The 20,431-nt window shown below is 37.5% G+C and overlaps 1 protein-coding gene across 1 annotated transcript in view; it reads right to left on the reverse strand.

Moving 5' to 3' along the window:
* Positions 1-20,431, reverse strand: part of LOC143613835 (transcription factor ICE1-like) — an 89,481-nt gene that overhangs the window by 58,080 nt on the left and 10,970 nt on the right. The gene's annotated exons all lie outside the window — the stretch shown is intronic.

Genomic DNA, 20,431 nt, shown 5'->3' on the forward strand with positions numbered 1-20,431 from the left:
AACAAAACTATTATTATTATCATTATTATTATAAATATTAAAGTTGTTATTAATATTATTAAAGGAGCATATTATTATTATTTATTAAAAATTATATTTCTTATCATTTATTATTAGCAATAATATTATTATATTTATTTTGTGGACTCGTTTAGAACTCGAACCGACATCGAGTATGGTATCATTATTTATTATCAATATTATTTACTATTATTACTATTTTTATTAACAACACTTCAAATTAATACCAAGATTTTTATTTTTTAACTATTATTATTAGTATCATTAATAATAATTATTGTTATAATTATTATACTATATTAGTAATATTAATAATAATTATTGTTATTATTATTATCATCATTATCTTATATATCTATATATATAACATATTTTAAAATCATTATTATCATTTCTATCTTTACCATTAATAATATTATTATAAACCCTATTATCAATTCATTTTTATAAAACCGAACTCCGGATTTAAACCCGTCTTGTTTCTATTCAATATTGGTTTAGCCATTTAAAAGCTCAATCATATGATATTATTTTTATTCTAATTATCAATTATGTTCGAGTCCCTAATCATTAACAAACTAACCGGTAACCCGATTAACAACCGAACCTTCTCGTTCAATGTTTCAAATGAAGTTTCAACTAAAGTTCAAGTTCATTAATATATATTATTTATTCGTTTTCATTTAGCTTTCAAGTTGGATTCGTTCGTTTCGTTCGCAAGCTTTCTACATTCGATCATTTATTATTTCTCGATTCGTCAATCGATGTGAGTACATTTCATCCCCCGTTTTCCCTTTTATGTTTTGGGGGTAACATGCATACTTATTTAAAACAAGAATGATTTATTATACACTTTTCTCAAACCACAAACTTTAGGATATATGATACTTGGAATACTTGCTCTTTTGTGTGTTATATGCCTCATATGCTTTACGTGCGCAAGTGTTTATTTTTATGTTGTTGTTGAGCCTCATTAAGTATGATCATACGCTCCCCTAACTACTTAGCCTTGTGCTAGTAGAATAGGGCCTCATTATCCGAGTATGTCGGTTGTTACCGAGTAGAAAGGATCCTCATTTACATATGTTTTATATGCCACGATTGATACTTTTATTTATAGTCTCATATACGTTTGTGGATTTCGCTCATATTATATATATACTCAAACTGTGAAATTGCTCACCAACATACGTGTTGACAGAATATTATTTTATGCATGTTACAGGTTTGACCTTTGTTGACTCGAGGACTTGATGAAAAACGTTACCAAGACTATTAGGGTATTAGTAAAACAAACAATATGATTACTACTTGTTTCCAAATTTGTTTATATAAACGAGATGTGTTTGTTTATTGATTTATGAAATAAATGAGTTGTTTAAATATTGGCACTTTAAATAGTGTCTTGTGTATTTGTCCAATCATGTTGCACCCCGGCATGTTACGCCGCCTTTGGTCGGGGTGTGACAACACCGTTCTCGCATCTCCCACCATCGGCTTTAGTACCACCTGATTTTATTAGGGTTTCGTCATGGTAAAAGGCTGGTTGTGTGGAGGCAATGGGAATATGGTCGATTTGAAAACCTTAGGTGGTGCGCTGACGGTGTGGGTTCAGTGGCCGGTTGTGTGGTGGCGGTGTTTTGCAGGGTTCGTGGTGCTGCAGTGTGTTGGGAGTCGAGCGGGAGAAGCTGTTGGCCTATTGTTGTCGGGTTGTGTTTGGAAACCCTAGGTAGCGGTGGTTCGATGGCCTCTTCCCGCCTCTCTTCGCCGGCGATGACTTTGACTCGGAACGACCTTTTTGGAAGTATGATGGTTATGTTTGTGATTTTGCCTCTTTAGATCGGTTTATGGATCCTCGGGATGTTTCAGGTCAATAAATCTTTGTTTCAAATTGATAGGAAGTATTTATGTAAAGATTTGAAGAAGAAAAAATTGATTGTGTTTTTGTGTGTTTGTTGCAGGTTACTTAATCTTAAAAGGATAAACTATAAAGAGATCAAGTAAGAAACTATTTACGAAATAGCTGATATAATTCCTTATTATAAAAGGAAAAAAAAAAGACAAGTCCTCTTCACAATTATTGGATTTTCTTACAAGTGGAGCAATAACAATTCAGTAACACGATAGTTCTTGGAAAATTCATTGTGTTAAACATTGTGTGGTTTGTCCTAGACTGAGTTTTAAAAAGACTGGTAATTAATTTCGGTTAAGTTCTCGAAATTTCGACCTAACTTTTTTACTTTTTTAAGTGTCATTCGTGTATGGTTGTCATAATAGTTATGTTACAGGCATTATATCATGTTGCTGGCATGGTGTGAACCTGAGCCTATTTTGATACATTGAACTTTATTACCTTTTGTCACATACCCAGAACCGCTATCAAATGACTAGTGCACGTTTATTTATATAAAATACGCACATGAGATACGTGTATTTGCCTATCAATTTGCTTGCAATTTTTATTTGTGTACACAAATTATTTGGTTTGGTAGCTATGAAGAGTTGATGAACCAAATTTCGCATCACACATCGGCTAACTCAAGCTCCTTGACCCGACAATGACAATAAAACCAGATGGCGGTATCATTGTCAACAAAGTTACAAAAATAGCATTCAACTAGCCAACAAAGTTACAAACATAGCATTCAACTAGCCGGTCAAAACACAAAATGATTCAAATACCCCTCAAATCACACCAGTAACACCTAATCCCAAAAACACCACCTTGAAAATGCATGAACCTGATACCCCGGGTCCTATTCTCCTGTTACTTTTTCTGTTTCTGCTGTTGATTAGAAAAATAACTCTTGACAATTGCAGGCAACACCGAAACATCAAAAGAGCACCAACTGAAACAGGGGAAACTCTCTTTTTGCTAATGACAAATATGGCCACCCTCTAATTAGGCAATGACTAAACTTGCTTTTGTAAAGTTTATGTGCCTTAATATATTTTTGTAAAGTTTTTGGCCCTTAAATTAGAAACGACTGTGTGGACGTAATTGTAACACCCCGACCAAAGGCGGATTATACATCGGGGCGCCACATATTGTTTCATTACTCGTGACACTATTGGGTGTCAATATTTAATAAATACATTCATTCGCGCACGCGCAAAGCAAACACATAATATAAATCAACATAAATCAATATATTATAAATCAAAATATTCGAACAGCAATAACTTGTCTTGATACATTTTAATCTAGGTCCAAAAGTAAAAACGTCCTATGTGTCCACAAGCTCCAAAACGGCTACTGCAAACCTGAACATGTGTTAAAATAAACGTCAAACACTTGCGTGTTGGTGAGAAATCAAGTTTAATACAATACATAGATAGCAATAAATCTGCGCGCAACACGTGTATGTCTGGTGTTTAACAAGGGTGCAATCAGATTGTGATCAAGCCTAGATAGATCATAGCTCATAGTTCATAGTTCAATCCGTGCTCCCAATTGAGCACAAAAACGAGAAAACATCTGTGCAAGTGTAAACAAAGAAAACCGTAAACGATAGGTCTCCCGTGTTCATCTAATGGATCCATGAAAACTGCGGAATAGGCCGAACAAAGCGGTTAATGATACACATACAAATAAACAGCCAAGTAAACGTCCTCAACACATGGGATACTGCGTGACTAAAGCTCATAAACAAGTTAAGACTCTAAGTTTGTATGAACACATGAACATCCCAAAACATTAAAAGCAAAAAGGGATTAGGTACGAGATTACTCACTTGAGAAAGATGCGATGATAGATAAAGCAAGAACCAACTTTAAACAAGCACAAGTTAACCTATAAACAAGATTATTGTTTTAATGATTTGTTTTAAGTCTTGATTATAAGTTAGCATAATTAATAAGTTATTATATATAATATATTACCGGAAAACAGGGCAGAGGAGAGGAGAAAACGGAGGCAAGAGAGGAGGGAGGCGGCTGAAGAACAACGGCAGAGAGCAAAAAGGGAGGAAGAGAATAAGTGTAGTGTGTGAAGTGTTAAGAAAATAGTACTATATATAGGCAAACCCTAGGGGACACAAACCCTAGAAAAGATCTCCAAAAGTAAAAGAAAAGATATCAACAGTAAAAAGTTCTGAAAAGTAAAGATATCAAAAGATATGGTAGCAGGGAAAAAGAGAAAAAGGCTGACAGGATTCAGAAAAAGGCATGGGAGAGGACAGATAAAGTTACTGGTTAAAGCATGGAAAAGCAGATCTCAAAAGATAATGTCAGTCACTTTTTCTACCAACCAATGGGGTTGGTACGCATGCTGCGCCGAAAGTAACTATTCAGACATTAGATAGGTTAGGTCAACAGCTCAGAAGAAAAGACATTACAAAAGCAAACGGCGAGAAGAAACTCAAAGGGTTCAGCGCGAGAAGGCTAAGGCGCGAAGGCAGACACAGAAGGTCAAGAGAGCGCGAGCGCGAAGGCAGACAGAACTATCCTTAACGCGTCGCTGAAAGAACTACCATTTCTAAGCGCGCCGCGGGAAGAGTCACATTTCTTAGCGCGCCGCGGGAGGAACTAAAATTCCTAGCGCGCCGCGGGAAGAACTATAATTCTTCGCGCGTCGAGGGATGAACTACGATTCTTAGCGCGCTGCGAGAAGAACTACAAATCCTTAGCGCGTCGCGGGAAGAACTTCCGTTCTTAGCGCGCTGCGAGAAGAATTACAATTCTTAGCGCGCTGCGAGAAGAGTTCGTCTCGCGTATCGCTGAAACAGGTGGTCTTCACGCAGGATTCCTTGCAAGGGAGTCTGGCACGTGGAGCTGCGCAGTCAACCTTAGGCGGGAAGGAACAAAGGACAAGCAAAGAGTTAGAAGAAAAAGAGGGAAACAAGGCTTAAGGGCGGGACGGCGACAAAAGGGAAAAGAAGGCGGAAAGAGAGAAGGAGAGGGACGGGACGGCGGAAAGAAAGAGAGAGAAAGAGGCGGGAAGGAAAAGTATATTATTATTATTAAAAGTAAAATATAAGTATAAATAAATATTAAATCATAAAAGAAAGAGATCGGGTCAGAGAAACGGGTACCTGGGTCGGGTCGGATCGGGTCAGATGTCACAGTCTCCCCTACTTTAAGAAATTTCGTCCCGAAATTTATCTCGAAGTAGGTTGCGCAGAGAACAGGTGCGGGTACTTGATCTTCATTTGATCTTCCCTTTCCCATGTAAACTCGGCTCCGCGCTTGGACTCCCAGCGAACTTTCACGATAGGGATACGACTGCGCTTGGTTTGCTTAACCTCGCGATCCATAATCTCAACAGGCTTCTCAACGAAATGCATAGTTGCATCAACTTGAACTTCATCAAGTGGAATGTGAAGGTTCTCGTCAGCTAAACACTTCTTGAGATTGGATACATGGAACGTTGGATGCACATTACTGAGCGCGGGCGGCAGGTCAAGTCTGTAGGCAACTTTTCCCACACGCGCGAGAATCTTGAATGGTCCAACATATCGAGGAGCAAGCTTACCTTTCTTCCCAAAGCGGACAACACCTTTCCAAGGCGACACTTTGAGGAGAACAAGATCACCAACTTGAAATTCGAGAGGCTTCCGCCTACGATCTGCGTAACTCTTCTGTCGGCTTCTGGCAGTCAGCAGATGATCACGGATCTTGGCGATTTTATCGGTTGTCTCTTGAACAAGTTCGGGTCCTGTGATTTGAGTTTCACCCACTTCGCTCCAACAAATCGGGGAGCGGCCCTTACGACCGTAAAGTGCTTCAAATGGGGCCATACCAATACTGGAATGATAGCTGTTGTTATAAGAGAACTCGATCAAAGGCAGGTGCGAATCCCAATTACCTCCAAAATCAAGAACACAAGATCGGAGCATATCCTCAAGAGTCTGAATAGTTCGCTCAGACTGACCGTCAGTCTGAGGATGATATGCCGTACTCATGTCCAAGCGAGTTCCTAGCGCAGATTGGAGAGATTTCCAAAAGCGAGATATAAAACGGCCATCGCGATCGGATATGATGCTCAAAGGAGTACCATGGCGGCAGACAATTTCCTTGACATAAAGCTGCGCGAGATGCTCAACACGGTAGTTTTCACGAATGGGCAGAAAGTGAGCAGACTTAGTCAATCGATCCACTATTACCCAAATGCTATCATGTTTGCTTGCTGTCAAAGGTAACTTGGTAATAAAGTCCATCGCTACACATTCCCATTTCCACGTAGGAATTTCAGGTTGTTCGAGTAAACCAGATGGGCGTTGGTGTTCAGCTTTTACTTTAGAACAAGTCAGACATCTAGCTACGAACACAGCAATATCCTTTTTCATACCGGGCCACCAATAAGTAATGCGCAAATCCTTGTACATCTTATCGGCGCCGGGATGAATGGAATACCGAGATTTGTGCGCTTCACTCAGGATATCAGCGCGAAGATTCTCATCAAAGGGAATCCAGATGCGATTGAGATAGCAGAGAATTCCACTCAGATTAGGGACAAAATGCGCTTCCGCGCCACACGCTAACTCGGCGCGAAGGTTACCATTACTGATGGATGCGCGCTGCGCGTCGCGAATGCGTGATTCAAGATTGCTCTGAATCGGCGCAAAGTGAAGCTGCGTGCGCGGCAAAATACAGTTGAGCTGGCAGGGTTTTCGGCTGAGCGCATCGGCTACCACATTAGCCTTACCAGGATGATACCGGATCTCACAATCGTAATCGCTGATGAGTTCGTTCCATCGGCGTTGCCTCATGTTAAGTTCCTTTTGATCAAAGGTATGCTGAAGGCTTTTATGGTCAGTGTAGAGGATACACTTAGTACCATAAAGGTAGTGTCTCCAGATCTTCAAGGCAAAAACAACTGCACCTAGTTCGAGATCGTGAGTTGTATAATTCTTTTCATGAACCTTAAGTTGCCTTGATGCGTAAGCGATAACCTTGCCTCGTTGCATAAGAACACAACCGAGACCTTGGTTGGATGCATCGCAATACACGACAAAATCATCATTACCCTCAGGTAGCGCAAGAACAGGAGCTTCACACAACAAACGCTTGATCGTTAGAAAGGCTTTTTCTTGCTTCGAGCCCCAAATATATGGTTTACCTTTGTGCGTTAGAGCTGTTAAAGGCAAAGCGATCTTCGAGAAGTTCGAAATGAAGCGCCGGTAATAACCAGCTAAGCCCAGAAAGGAACGGATCTCAGAAGGAGAGGATGGCGTAATCCAGTTCTTGATTGCTTCAATTTTGGATGGGTCGACATGAATACCCATCTTGTTTACAACATGACCAAGAAACTGTACTTCATCAGACCAAAATTCACACTTGGAAAGCTTAGCATAGAGTTGTTCAGCTCTAAGCTTTTGCAACACCAACCGAAGATGTTGCTCGTGCTCGGCCTTGGTCTTAGAATACACCAGAACATCATCGATAAACACAATCACGAATTTATCCAAGAAAGGCCTACACACCCGGTTCATTAGATCCATGAAAACGGCGGGTGCGTTGGTTAAACCGAAGGACATGACCAAGAATTCAAAATGGCCATAACGAGTTCGAAAAGCAGTCTTCGGAACATCTTCATCGCGGATGCGCAACTGGTGATAGCCAGAGCGGAGATCAATCTTCGAGAAACAAGAGGCACCTTGGAGTTGATCAAAGAGGTCGTCAATACGCGGTAAGGGATACCGGTTTTTAATGGTGAGTTTGTTCAACTCGCGGTAATCAATACACATGCGAAACGATCCATCTTTCTTTTTAACGAACAACACCGGAGCACCCCAGGGCGAAGAGCTAGGGCGAATGAATCCTTTAGCGGTCAACTCTTGAAGTTGACTTGCCAATTCTTGCATCTCAGCGGGCGCAAGACGGTAAGGAGATTTAGCCACGGGGGAAGCACCAGGGACAAGATCAATACGGAACTCGACTTCACGAGCGGGAGGGATACCAGGAAGATCATCAGGAAAAACTTCAGGGAAATCACGCACAACAGGGATATCGCGAAGCTTCTTCTCTTCAGCAGGTTTAACCACATGGGCTAAGAATGCAACACACTTCTTCCGCATGAGTCTTTGGGCTTCGGCGCAAGACATAAGTTTAAGACCACTGGAGGGTTTTTCGCCGTAAATATGAAGATCACCATTTTCTCGAGGTATGCGAATCAATTTCTTGGCGCAAATAACTTCGGCGCGATTCTTCGAGAGCCAGTCCATACCAATGATAACATCAAAGCTTCCAAGAGGCATGGGGATGAGGTCGATCAGAAAATCGTTTTCGTTAAGGTTAAGCGTACAATCTTTAATCACTGAGTTTATTAAAACAGTTTCACCATTAGCCAATTCAACTGAAAAATTTTCTTTTAAATCGTTGCGCGGTCGCGCAAGCTTCTGCTCGAAGGCGCGAGAGATAAAACTTCGATCGGCGCCAGTATCAAAAAGTATAGAAGCATAAAATCCGTTAAGCAAAAATGTACCATTAACTACGTCATTATTCGCTTGCGCTTGGTGCGCGGTTATGTTAAAAGCTCGTCCACGCGTCACTTGGATTGAAATCTGGTTCACCGGATTTGCTTGTGTGATTTGCACTTGTAGTCTCGGGCACGCGTTCCGGAAATGACTGGGATCACCGCAGTTATAGCACGACCTGGGTCGTGGGTTTTGGTAGATTGATTGTGGGTTCTGCGGGTAGACTGGTGGTGTTTGCGCAATTGGGTTGGCGGGAAGGATTTTACAGAACTCAGCAGAGTGACCAACGCGGCCACATCGGTTACATTGACGACACGGGGTTTGGGTTGGGTGGTGAAGTCTACAGGTTGGGCAAAAGGGTTGATTTCCTGTGTAAGGTTTCTTAGTTGGTGGGGCAGGGAGTGCTGGATTGGTTAGGGCATAGTTGTGAACTACAGGGGGAGTTGGGTAGGCTGTCAGTGGGTTAGGCGCGTAAACTGGAGGTTGATAAATGGGTTGCTGGGCAATGGGCGGGTTGGTAAGCGCATAGGCCTTGCGCCTGCGCTTGAGGTTGTTACGGTTTGAGGGTTCAGGTTTGGTTTCTGTTGGTTCAGGGGCAGTCTTGGTGAGTTTGGTCTTCTCAGTTCCCCGCAGGAACAGGGTTCCTGCTCTGACATGGTTGTCGCTGAGCACAGCGGCCAACTCAATGGCGTCAGAGAGGGTAACTGGGTTTCTGGCCCATACAGAATCTTGAATTTCCATGGGGAGACCCCCAAGGAATTTCTCGATTGCTCGGCGTGAAGGGGTAACAAGGTGAGGGACCAGCAGGCTTAGTTCATGGAAGCGCGTCGCGTACTCGCGCGCTTCACCACTGTACTGCTTAAGATTCCAAAATTCCTCCTCCAGGCGCTTAACTTCGTTGGGAGGGCAGAATTCTCGCGTAAGAATTTCCTTGAATTCCTCCCATGTCATGCTAGAAGCAGCCTCTGCGCCACGCGCATGAGCTACTCCATTCCACCATGTAAGCGCTCTGGATTCCAGGACACTGGAAGCATATAGGGTTCGTCTGTCTGAGGGGCATTGGGTATGGAGGAAAGTGTTTTCAATCTTCTCAAGCCACTGGAGCATCACGGTGGCTCCTTCAAGACCTGTGAACTTTGGAGGGTTACCCGCGTTAAAGGATTTAATGTTGTAACTGGAGGTATTGTTTTGGCTCAAGGCTTGGGCTATCGCGGCGGCCATTTCCTGGGAACGTTGCTGTCTACGCATGCGCGAGGCTTCTCTTCTCTGAAATCGGCGAGATAGCGGAGGCATTCTATAAAAATTTTAATTTTAGTTAATATCTTGGTTTTAGCGCAAAGTTTTAATCTTATAAAGCTTGGTTTCACGGAGTCAGTTACAGTCAACAGTTAAAGTAAAATAAATGATCCTAAATGCAGACTTAATAAAGGTAACAAATTCGAATCAAGAATCGACAATTCATGTATCACCATGACTTTCCGAATTCCCAATTTAAAATATACGAGCAAACGAGTATTGGAGATTGACGATTCATGTATCACCATGACTTTTCAATCCTCAATATAAAACATACAAGAAAATGAGTATTGGAGGTTGACAATTCATGTATCACCATGACTTTTCAAGTCTCCAACCTCAGAACATAATCGTAAATGGAAATTGAAAATCAACTATTCATGTATCACCATGACTTTTCGGATTTTCAATCCCAACAAACGAATATGTAAGTAAAATCAATAAAAATCGAAATTCAGCAAAAATCGAAATATCGCGAAATAAAACATAAAATCATATACTGCGCAAGCGCGAGCATATTCATAAATAACGAGTAATTAACAATAAGCGCGCAAACATGAGATTTCTCTCATGCGCGAGAAGGGACTCTTAGGTATTCTAGGCCGTTACGTCTAACCACCTATCCTAAAGTCAACGAGCTCTGATACCAATCTGTAACACCCCGACCAAAGGCGGATTATACATCGGGGCGCCACATATTGTTTCATTACTCGTGACACTATTGGGTGTCAATATTTAATAAATACATTCATTCGCGCACGCGCAAAGCAAACACATAATATAAATCAACATAAATCAATATATTATAAATCAAAATATTCGAACAGCAATAACTTGTCTTGATACATTTTAATCTAGGTCCAAAAGTAAAAACGTCCTATGTGTCCACAAGCTCCAAAACGGCTACTGCAAACCTGAACATGTGTTAAAATAAACGTCAAACACTTGCGTGTTGGTGAGAAATCAAGTTTAATACAATACATAGATAGCAATAAATCTGCGCGCAACACGTGTATGTCTGGTGTTTAACAAGGGTGCAATCAGATTGTGATCAAGCCTAGATAGATCATAGCTCATAGTTCATAGTTCAATCCGTGCTCCCAATTGAGCACAAAAACGAGAAAACATCTGTGCAAGTGTAAACAAAGAAAACCGTAAACGATAGGTCTCCCGTGTTCATCTAATGGATCCATGAAAACTGCGGAATAGGCCGAACAAAGCGGTTAATGATACACATACAAATAAACAGCCAAGTAAACGTCCTCAACACATGGGATACTGCGCGACTAAAGCTCATAAACAAGTTAAGACTCTAAGTTTGTATGAACACATGAACATCCCAAAACATTAAAAGCAAAAAGGGATTAGGTACGAGATTACTCACTTGAGAAAGATGCGATGATAGATAAAGCAAGAACCAACTTTAAACAAGCACAAGTTAACCTATAAACAAGATTATTGTTTTAATGATTTGTTTTAAGTCTTGATTATAAGTTAGCATAATTAATAAGTTATTATATATAATATATTACCGGAAAACAGGGCAGAGGAGAGGAGAAAACGGAGGCAAGAGAGGAGGGAGGCGGCTGAAGAACAACGGCAGAGAGCAAAAAGGGAGGAAGAGAATAAGTGTAGTGTGTGAAGTGTTAAGAAAATAGTACTATATATAGGCAAACCCTAGGGGACACAAACCCTAGAAAAGATCTCCAAAAGTAAAAGAAAAGATATCAACAGTAAAAAGTTCTGAAAAGTAAAGATATCAAAAGATATGGTAGCAGGGAAAAAGAGAAAAAGGCTGACAGGATTCAGAAAAAGGCATGGGAGAGGACAGATAAAGTTACTGGTTAAAGCATGGAAAAGCAGATCTCAAAAGATAATGTCAGTCACTTTTTCTACCAACCAATGGGGTTGGTACGCATGCTGCGCCGAAAGTAACTATTCAGACATTAGATAGGTTAGGTCAACAGCTCAGAAGAAAAGACATTACAAAAGCAAACGGCGAGAAGAAACTCAAAGGGTTCAGCGCGAGAAGGCTAAGGCGCGAAGGCAGACACAGAAGGTCAAGAGAGCGCGAGCGCGAAGGCAGACAGAACTATCCTTAACGCGTCGCTGAAAGAACTACCATTTCTAAGCGCGCCGCGGGAAGAGTCACATTTCTTAGCGCGCCGCGGGAGGAACTAAAATTCCTAGCGCGCCGCGGGAAGAACTATAATTCTTCGCGCGTCGAGGGATGAACTACGATTCTTAGCGCGCTGCGAGAAGAACTACAAATCCTTAGCGCGTCGCGGGAAGAACTTCCGTTCTTAGCGCGCTGCGAGAAGAATTACAATTCTTAGCGCGCTGCGAGAAGAGTTCGTCTCGCGTATCGCTGAAACAGGTGGTCTTCACGCAGGATTCCTTGCAAGGGAGTCTGGCGCGTGGAGCTGCGCAGTCAACCTTAGGCGGGAAGGAACAAAGGACAAGCAAAGAGTTAGAAGAAAAAGAGGGAAACAAGGCTTAAGGGCGGGACGGCGACAAAAGGGAAAAGAAGGCGGAAAGAGAGAAGGAGAGGGACGGGACGGCGGAAAGAAAGAGAGAGAAAGAGGCGGGAAGGAAAAGTATATTATTATTATTAAAAGTAAAATATAAGTATAAATAAATATTAAATCATAAAAGAAAGAGATCGGGTCAGAGAAACGGGTACCTGGGTCGGGTCGGATCGGGTCAGATGTCACAGTAATGTTATTTGTATTTCGAATGTTTTGGTAATTATGGTTAAAAACTGTGAGCGGTTTAATTCCCCTTCACATTAGATGATAGATATGAAATGAAGTTCCACTAGAAATTAATACGATCGTGTTTAATTTTTGAGTAGCAAGTACAAGGTGCTAAAACGAAAGTCTTAAATCTCTTAAAAAAAATTAACAACCCCGTCGCATTAATGTGGCGGGTTTAAATACTAGTTAATATTAATACTGGAATTGAAAACTGTCATTATAAAATATGTATTTCCAATTGCCTTCAAATTAAATTATACTTATTGTGTTGTGTGGATCAAACGTCCAGTTGCCAAATTGCGAAGGGGTTTACACTATTTTACAGCCCTTAAATTAATTATGTCAAACTTTAAAGATTAGTGTCTAAATCTAATTTCAATTCAATTATGTGAATTGCTTGTTATTTGCTAGTTAGTGATTAGAGCATTGTTAATATTCTCTTTGCTTTTTAGTAAAAAACTTGAACATTACAAATTAGAAGTTTGTTGAATAGCTAAAATTATTACTAATAATAATGTTGTCGGTATTAAGCTTGGGGAAACACGAGGGTTATATCAAAAAGTTTTTGAGAAAGGGCCCCCAACTTTTTAGTTTGATTGAGGCCTCCAAAAACCTTAGACCGCCACTACAAATAACTTAGATATAGTGTTCATTGGAATATTAGCGATGAATAACCCACCCAATGGTGTACTCGTCTTACAGCCAAACTAAAAAAAGTGAAGCATGTGTTCCACTAACAAAGGATACAAGAGAAAGATTTAATCACTAAATTTTCGCTTTAGTGTTGATCATTGAAAGTGCGGTTTATAAAACATATTTCAAATATAAACATCGAAATAAGAGTACTTAAATATTCAGTTAAATAAGGACCCGCATAACTTTAGACGCCAATTTATTACATTTGTTTTCAATTTCAGATTTTATTTAAAAAGCTTAAATTCATAAAACACTAATCCCTTATCCCTCAATGGGAAGTAAAGTTCACCTAAATATTATAATACAATTTCGTGAGAAACATGTACGTAGTGAAAGCATCCATAACAAGGAAGCATAAAAACATAAAGAAAAAAATATGTATAGTTAGCTTGGTTGGACTTTCATCCTAACCAAGCATAAGGGCTTAGGGCCATTAAAAAATAAGGCCCCCAAAAATTTATATATATATATATATATATTGGATTGGACTAATTTGAGTTAAATAGAGAGGCTCAAATAATAAAAAAAACCTGAATTTAGTGCCATGGGAGTAGACATAGTTTATAAAAAACAAGAAATCAAACATAATAACTACAGCGCGAGATCTAGGTAGTATATAAAAGTTAAAACTCTTTTAACGAAGAAACTTTAAAAAAAAGGTACGTTCATCTAGGAAATTTATTGAACCATGATGATAAAGTAGATATTGATGGTTTTAGATCTATTTCAAGAATTAAAATTACTTCGAGATATTATATACATGTAGAATCTAACACACAAGTTGATATATTAAATTATATTAAAATTTTTAATTGTTTTTCGTATGCATTCATTGCCTATAGAATTATGTTAAGTGTTCTAGTAATAGTTGCTTCCGATGAACGTGGCTTTTTCAAATTAAAATTGTTAAAAAATTATTTAAGATCTACAATGTCACAAGAAAAGTTAAATGGTTTAGCTATTTTGTCAATTGAAAAGGAGTTTTAAAAGAAATTGATTATAATCTTTTTATTAAACAATTTGCAACGATTAAAGCTAAAAAAATAAATTTTATCTAAACATATTTTCATATTTACACACACACTAAATGATCTTTATAAATTTTATTTATATATTTCATCTAAACCTATTTAAAAAAAAACTTTGTAACTCCGTCAACTATAAACCTTTTTAGTTTATAATTGCCGGTCTCCAAGTCTGGATAAAGGAGGAGGGTTTATATTAAAAAAAAAAAATTTAAATGCCTCAACTTATTAGTTTGCTTAGGGCCACCAAAAACGTTGGAACGGTCTAATTAGCCACTTAGCCGCCATACCATGAAAACACAATTATTTAAAAACACCCAATAAGAAATTTTAAAAACACCAAAAAACATTATCACATTATCACCCAAAAACGATTTTTATATTTCTTTTTCAACACCCAACCCTCCCCTTACCTAGCCTCACCACCTGCGAGAAGCAAAGTTAATCCTTGTTTTTGTGCATAAACTCAATTGAAAAATGAATATTAAAAATGATCGTATACAAATTAACACTTTCGTTCGAAGAATACCAACTAAAAGAAAATGGACTGGGTAGAAAAATGGTAAATAAGTGAAATTTATTGTATAACATAATTATATTGTATCACAAACACCAAGTAGAGTCTTTTTATTACTCTACTTGTAAATTTGCACGGAGTAAATACATTACTCCACTTGATTTTCGTGATATAGTTTAATTAATTATACACTTAGTTTTAACTTATTAACCAAAATCTCACTGCTTGGTTTTTCTCTTCAATTCGCATGCTTCGAACATATTTTGTTTAAACTTTGTTGGTTAACCGCTTCCTACTTATAAATTATAAATAATAATATAGAGTGAACATCAACAGGGTGGCAAATTGGCAACAATATTTAATTTCATGATCACCTACTAACTCGTTTGATTAAATACCTAACTATGGCTGAAACAAGTTGAGCTGAGTATGAGTTTACTTCATTTTGACTTACTAGAGCTTGAGCTCGGCTTGTGAGTTGTGTTTTTTAAGTTTGGGTTTAGTTCATGATTTGTTATTTTAAGTCCGGGCTCGGCTTGTTTATTACTCCCTCCGTCCCAATTTAAATGTCATAGTTTGACTTTTCAAGTCTTTCTTTTGCAACCTTGACTGAAATTATTTTTGTTCGTGTCATATAATACTTGATGAAAATTATATCAATGTAAAATACATTTAAAACCCAATCCATTCATATATTTTACATCAAGTATTATATAACACAACAAAAATATTGTCGGTCAAAATTAAATAAGAAAAACCGAAAATGTCAAACTAGGACATTTAAATTGGGACGGAGGTAGTATATGTTAATTAATTTATATACATTCTTAATTATTTTTGTATCATTTTAGGAAAACTTTAAATGAGCTTAAGCTCGGCTTGAGTTAGTGTAGTACCTTAAACGAACAAAAGCTCGGCTCCAACACGGTTTGTGCGATGTGAAATTGATATAAAGCAGTCCAAACTCCAAAAGTGCTAAACTAAAGAATACACAAGGCTCAAACTCAGGCTCGGTAACTAAAGGAGTATTTGAGGCTTGTGTTCGGCTCGAGTTCGAAGAAGCTTGGCTCATTATGCTTGAACTGTTTAATCATTATTGCGTTTAAATAAATAGATCAACCTATCAACATGTTTAATAAAACATGATGACAAGTTAACATGTTTATGACCAAGTTAACACATTTATAATTTGATTTTTATCTGTCTATTTGTTTGGGAAGTTTAAACATATAAGTTAAATATGTTTGTTTGGGTTATCAGAGTTTATAGAGTTTATAATTTGTAAATATAAATAAGTTAGGATTAATCTTTTTAACCAAAACAAAATCATGAACCATGTTTGAATTAAAGAATTTAATCATTTGTAATGTGATGTAGTGGCAGAAAGTTTAGGTTCTCAATGTAGACCTAGGTTCAATCCTTGTAAACAACACTTTGGATGGATATGAGTGACTCAATGAATAAAGACTAATATCCAATTCGATCTTAAGGGCGTCCGGGTTTTACCAGAAGTGGCATTAGAACGGTTGGGTTTTCCCGGAACTGGAGATGACTTAGAGGCGTTTAAGGCTCCGTACATTTAGTTAGGGCCAGCTGACGGTGATCTTTCGTCATTGGAGCATCCGTACAAGGTAACTGATTGACCTGAGTTCGGAGAGAATGATGGTCAAAGAAAAAGCCGTCCAAAAACGCGGCTAGTACAGGGGGCGGCAATAAGGTGGGACCCTCCACGAAAATGCACCACTCGTGCAACACACATGGCGGATGCTCATTCGTTGTTGCTAAAGTATGTTGTTTCTACTGAAATTATTTGAGTAAAATTACTTTGAATTCCGTTTTCAAGTCCGCCATTTATTAATTTAATTGTAATAATAAAATATAAAGTGGAATTCAACTCCGTTTAGATTCCGTAATAAGTCCACGTCACCAAGTTGTGACAAACATATGGTCCCTTGATGTCACGTATCTACCGACTGGTATCATGGTTAGACACTCAAATAGTTGTTTTTAATTGTCCTTCGACTTTAACTAAGTGTCTTTTAAAGCCATAAATTTTCTAGTCTTTAATGAACCACCCTTTTTATTAGTTATGAAGTGTATATATGATGTGGAATAACCGATAAATATTTTAAGAACTATAATAACCGTATAACACGTTTTTGTCTGGTGCATAAAAGATAATTAAAATAGCGTAAAGAGAAATGTGTGACAGTTACGTAACAAGAATGCATAATGAAAATGTAATACATTACTTGTAATAACTAAATTCTATATTACAAGTTTTTTAAGTTTATATGAGCTAATATGGGACTTTGGAAGTAAAGATCAATATCCTCTCATTGTTAATTGAAAAAAGATAATCAAGCAAATCATCGTTATTAGTTATTACATGTAAATTTATAAGTTTACATGTATTTAGGAAATCCAATAGGAAATATAGTTAGTCGATTTTGATGTAAAATATAAGTATATATATAGTTATTAAGAAATCTTAAAACTTGTAAATATGAATATATAACAAATAAACTGATAAAAGATTATCGAAGTTAATCTTCTTTTAAAAACTAAGCATCCACAATAATTTATCTAAAAAGCACAACCATTAAAAACCACAAAACTATCAGTCTCATGACCCTAAGAAAAAAAAAACAAAAACAAAAAACGACTCTAACCTCCCGTACATCAAAGTCCGCTTTGAGGGTGTCATTCCACAAACCAACTGATAGTAACACGTTGATTGGGTCAAAGAGACTCAAAAAATAATCACACAAGAAGGACAAGACTTTGAACCAATTTTCTTCACTTATTATTATGATATAGATGATTTACACATGCCGTAAGCAATCAACTAGTACCTAACATGCAAGAGTTTCATGTATATGATTAGAATTTAGAAGGAAACGTGGATTAAGTAACCCACCATAAAGGAAATATGCTTATTATTCTATAATGGAATTAACTAATAGTCTAATAATATCTATATTATATATAATACACCAAACAATGGCAAATTAAGACATCTATTTTTAAGTAATTTACAACACTTAAAGCATAAGGTACATGTGTTAGTAAGGGTAAACATGTCTTTTAAACACAATCCATTCAACTTACAAGTTTGGTCCCTCATCTTTAACCATATTATGTTTTTAATTTAACTTGTAAATTAACTTCCCACCCGTTATTTTAAACGACTATAGCTTTTTCATACGTTAATATTTTTATAAACAAATTGCACCATAAAAACGAGTATTATATTCTCTTTAATTTGGATACGATATTGTTGTAATTTTTTTCATTTTAAATAAATTAATATGTTACGTAGGGGTGTTCAGTGTCGGTTTTGATGTTTTTTAAGTTAAACTTGTGAGTCCAACCGTTAATACTGATTTTTTGTCGTCCAAAACCAAACTCAACCATTGAAAGTTGAAACCGAATCGTTACTAACGACATGGTTCCAGCTTGGTTTCACAGTTTAAACTTTAATAATAAATTTAGTTTAAAAGAATTAATAATTTAAATGTACCGTCAATTTTAACTAAAAACCAACATAATATGATACTTGAGATGATCATAAATAAAAATTGATAATTTTAGCCACATAAATGGTAAATATTAATGGAAGATCTAGGACGCGAAATAATAACAACCAATATTACAAAAGAAATCATATTGCAATTAGGTTAATTTACAGTCTTTTCTGGTTTCATATGGCCGGTTGCCGATATAAACCGCGAACCAACCATTCACTACGTTTTGAAAATTTTGAAACCGACCAACAAACCGAAAGTAAAAAAGAAAAATAAAAAAGAAGTCAAACCAATGACCGATTTAAACGATTTCAAAGTTTTAACCGAACAATAAACACTTATATTTGTACGTGATTAACATGTTCAAACACCTGCTGCATCGCGCGGGCACCCGTCTAGTGTAAAGAAATACAATAGGTGATTATGGAACGTCTCAACTTGGGCTTGTGGGCAGTGTCGAAGCTTGAACGAAAACTCTAGACGGGGTGGGATGGGGGACTTGAATTTTTGAACGAAAACAGATAAAATTACATTGCGTATAAAAATTTTCGGACGAAAACAAATAAGTTTACGATACTGAGAAAATTATTAATTAGAAGAGAGGGGGGGGGGAGAGACTACAAAAAAAAAGTGACCAGTGAGGACTAAAGTAGGTTCGAAGGTGTCGGGGTGTGGTGGTGATGCAAACGGGCCAAGAGACGATTACGATTTTGGAGGTGGTGTGACTATATACGTTGGTAGGGGTGCACAAAGTTGGTCCGGTTATGGTGACTTCACCATAATCGAGCTTCGGCTATGGAGGATAGCTTAACCAGCACCATGGCTAAATGGTCATTTAAGCGTCGATTACGAGTCAGTTTTGGTTAAGTTCGGATAATTGTCCAAGCCATTTGATTGTTATTTTTTCAATTGTGCAATTGAAAATGATTTGGCTATGGTGTTCAAAGCTCAATTATGAATTTTTGAAGCTAAATATATCGACTCCAAACTTGGTTTTGCTGTTCCAAACATCATATAGTTGCAACTTGCGAAGTATATTTAATTTTTTGGAGCTGAAAAATGAGGTATAAAAGATAAATATGTAAAAGATGGGAACACAAACATACAAGTATAGTTCGGTTTCGATTAAAGTCGGTATCGAAGACCCATTAATCGTAACAAAGAGTATGTTTGGGATTGAGTCTGGAAAATGCTTATTAGTTTTTCAAAAAGTCATTTTCAAAAATGATGATTTTGGGCTTTTAGAAAACTGCTTTTTAACCATTTCAAAAAACTAAAATAAAAAAGATTTTTTTGATTGCCAAGCACATTTTAACTTATTCGATTTTTAAAAACACCAATAAGCCAATAAACGTTTTTCAAACTCAATTCCAAACATCTCTCAAAACCGAATGGCCAGTTATTAAATTTATTTGACAATACCCGTTGGTGTTGTTTAGTTATGGTTTATTTTGGTTAATAGTTCGAGTTTTCTAACCCCTACAAGCTGGTGGGACACTGGGACAGTAACTGGCACAAGTATTACCACTGTTGTGGGAGAAGGAAACAGCTTTTTTTTCTGTAAGTATTTAAATGAGCATTTATAGTATAAAGAATGGGATTAATTATTTTATTTTTATAATTGCAATTAAATTGATTTTGAGTTTACTTTACCGCTACCCAACTCGCCTTGGGCAGGCTGGTGTGCTTGATCAACTCGGGTACCCGAATAAGAGGCGACTAGAACGCCCTAGGTAGTAGGTAAGAGAGAAACATTTGCCCACCTTTTAAATACAAACAAATAAAGAATTGTATAAAGTATTATATTTCATTATATAAGAAATATTAAATTAGCATAATTTATCATTGCACACAAGTTTCCAAGTTGCACTCTCGGTCCTTCCAAAGGCACACAGCACTGCGGTCTGGAAACCGGGGGTCACTGTTACTGGCCGGTTTATTGAAATTATAAATACAACAAAACCTTTAACTTTTGTTTATATATAAATGTGCCCAAATAAGTTTTGTTGGTAACCATAATTAGCCCCTCTAGTTTAATCCATATACAAAGCAAACAGTCACACACTCACACCTACTCAATAAATTAACTAAATTCCACTTATAACAAACAAAAATTGACAGGGTCTATAAAATGTAAGATATGAGCAAACAATTTTTTCTATTACGGAATCTACAG

Source organism: Bidens hawaiensis, unplaced genomic scaffold, assembly GCF_021521415.1.
Source record: "Bidens hawaiensis isolate Kalapana, Puna unplaced genomic scaffold, B.hawaiensis_p1.1 tig00038460_1, whole genome shotgun sequence".
NCBI lineage: Eukaryota > Viridiplantae > Streptophyta > Magnoliopsida > Asterales > Asteraceae > Bidens > Bidens hawaiensis.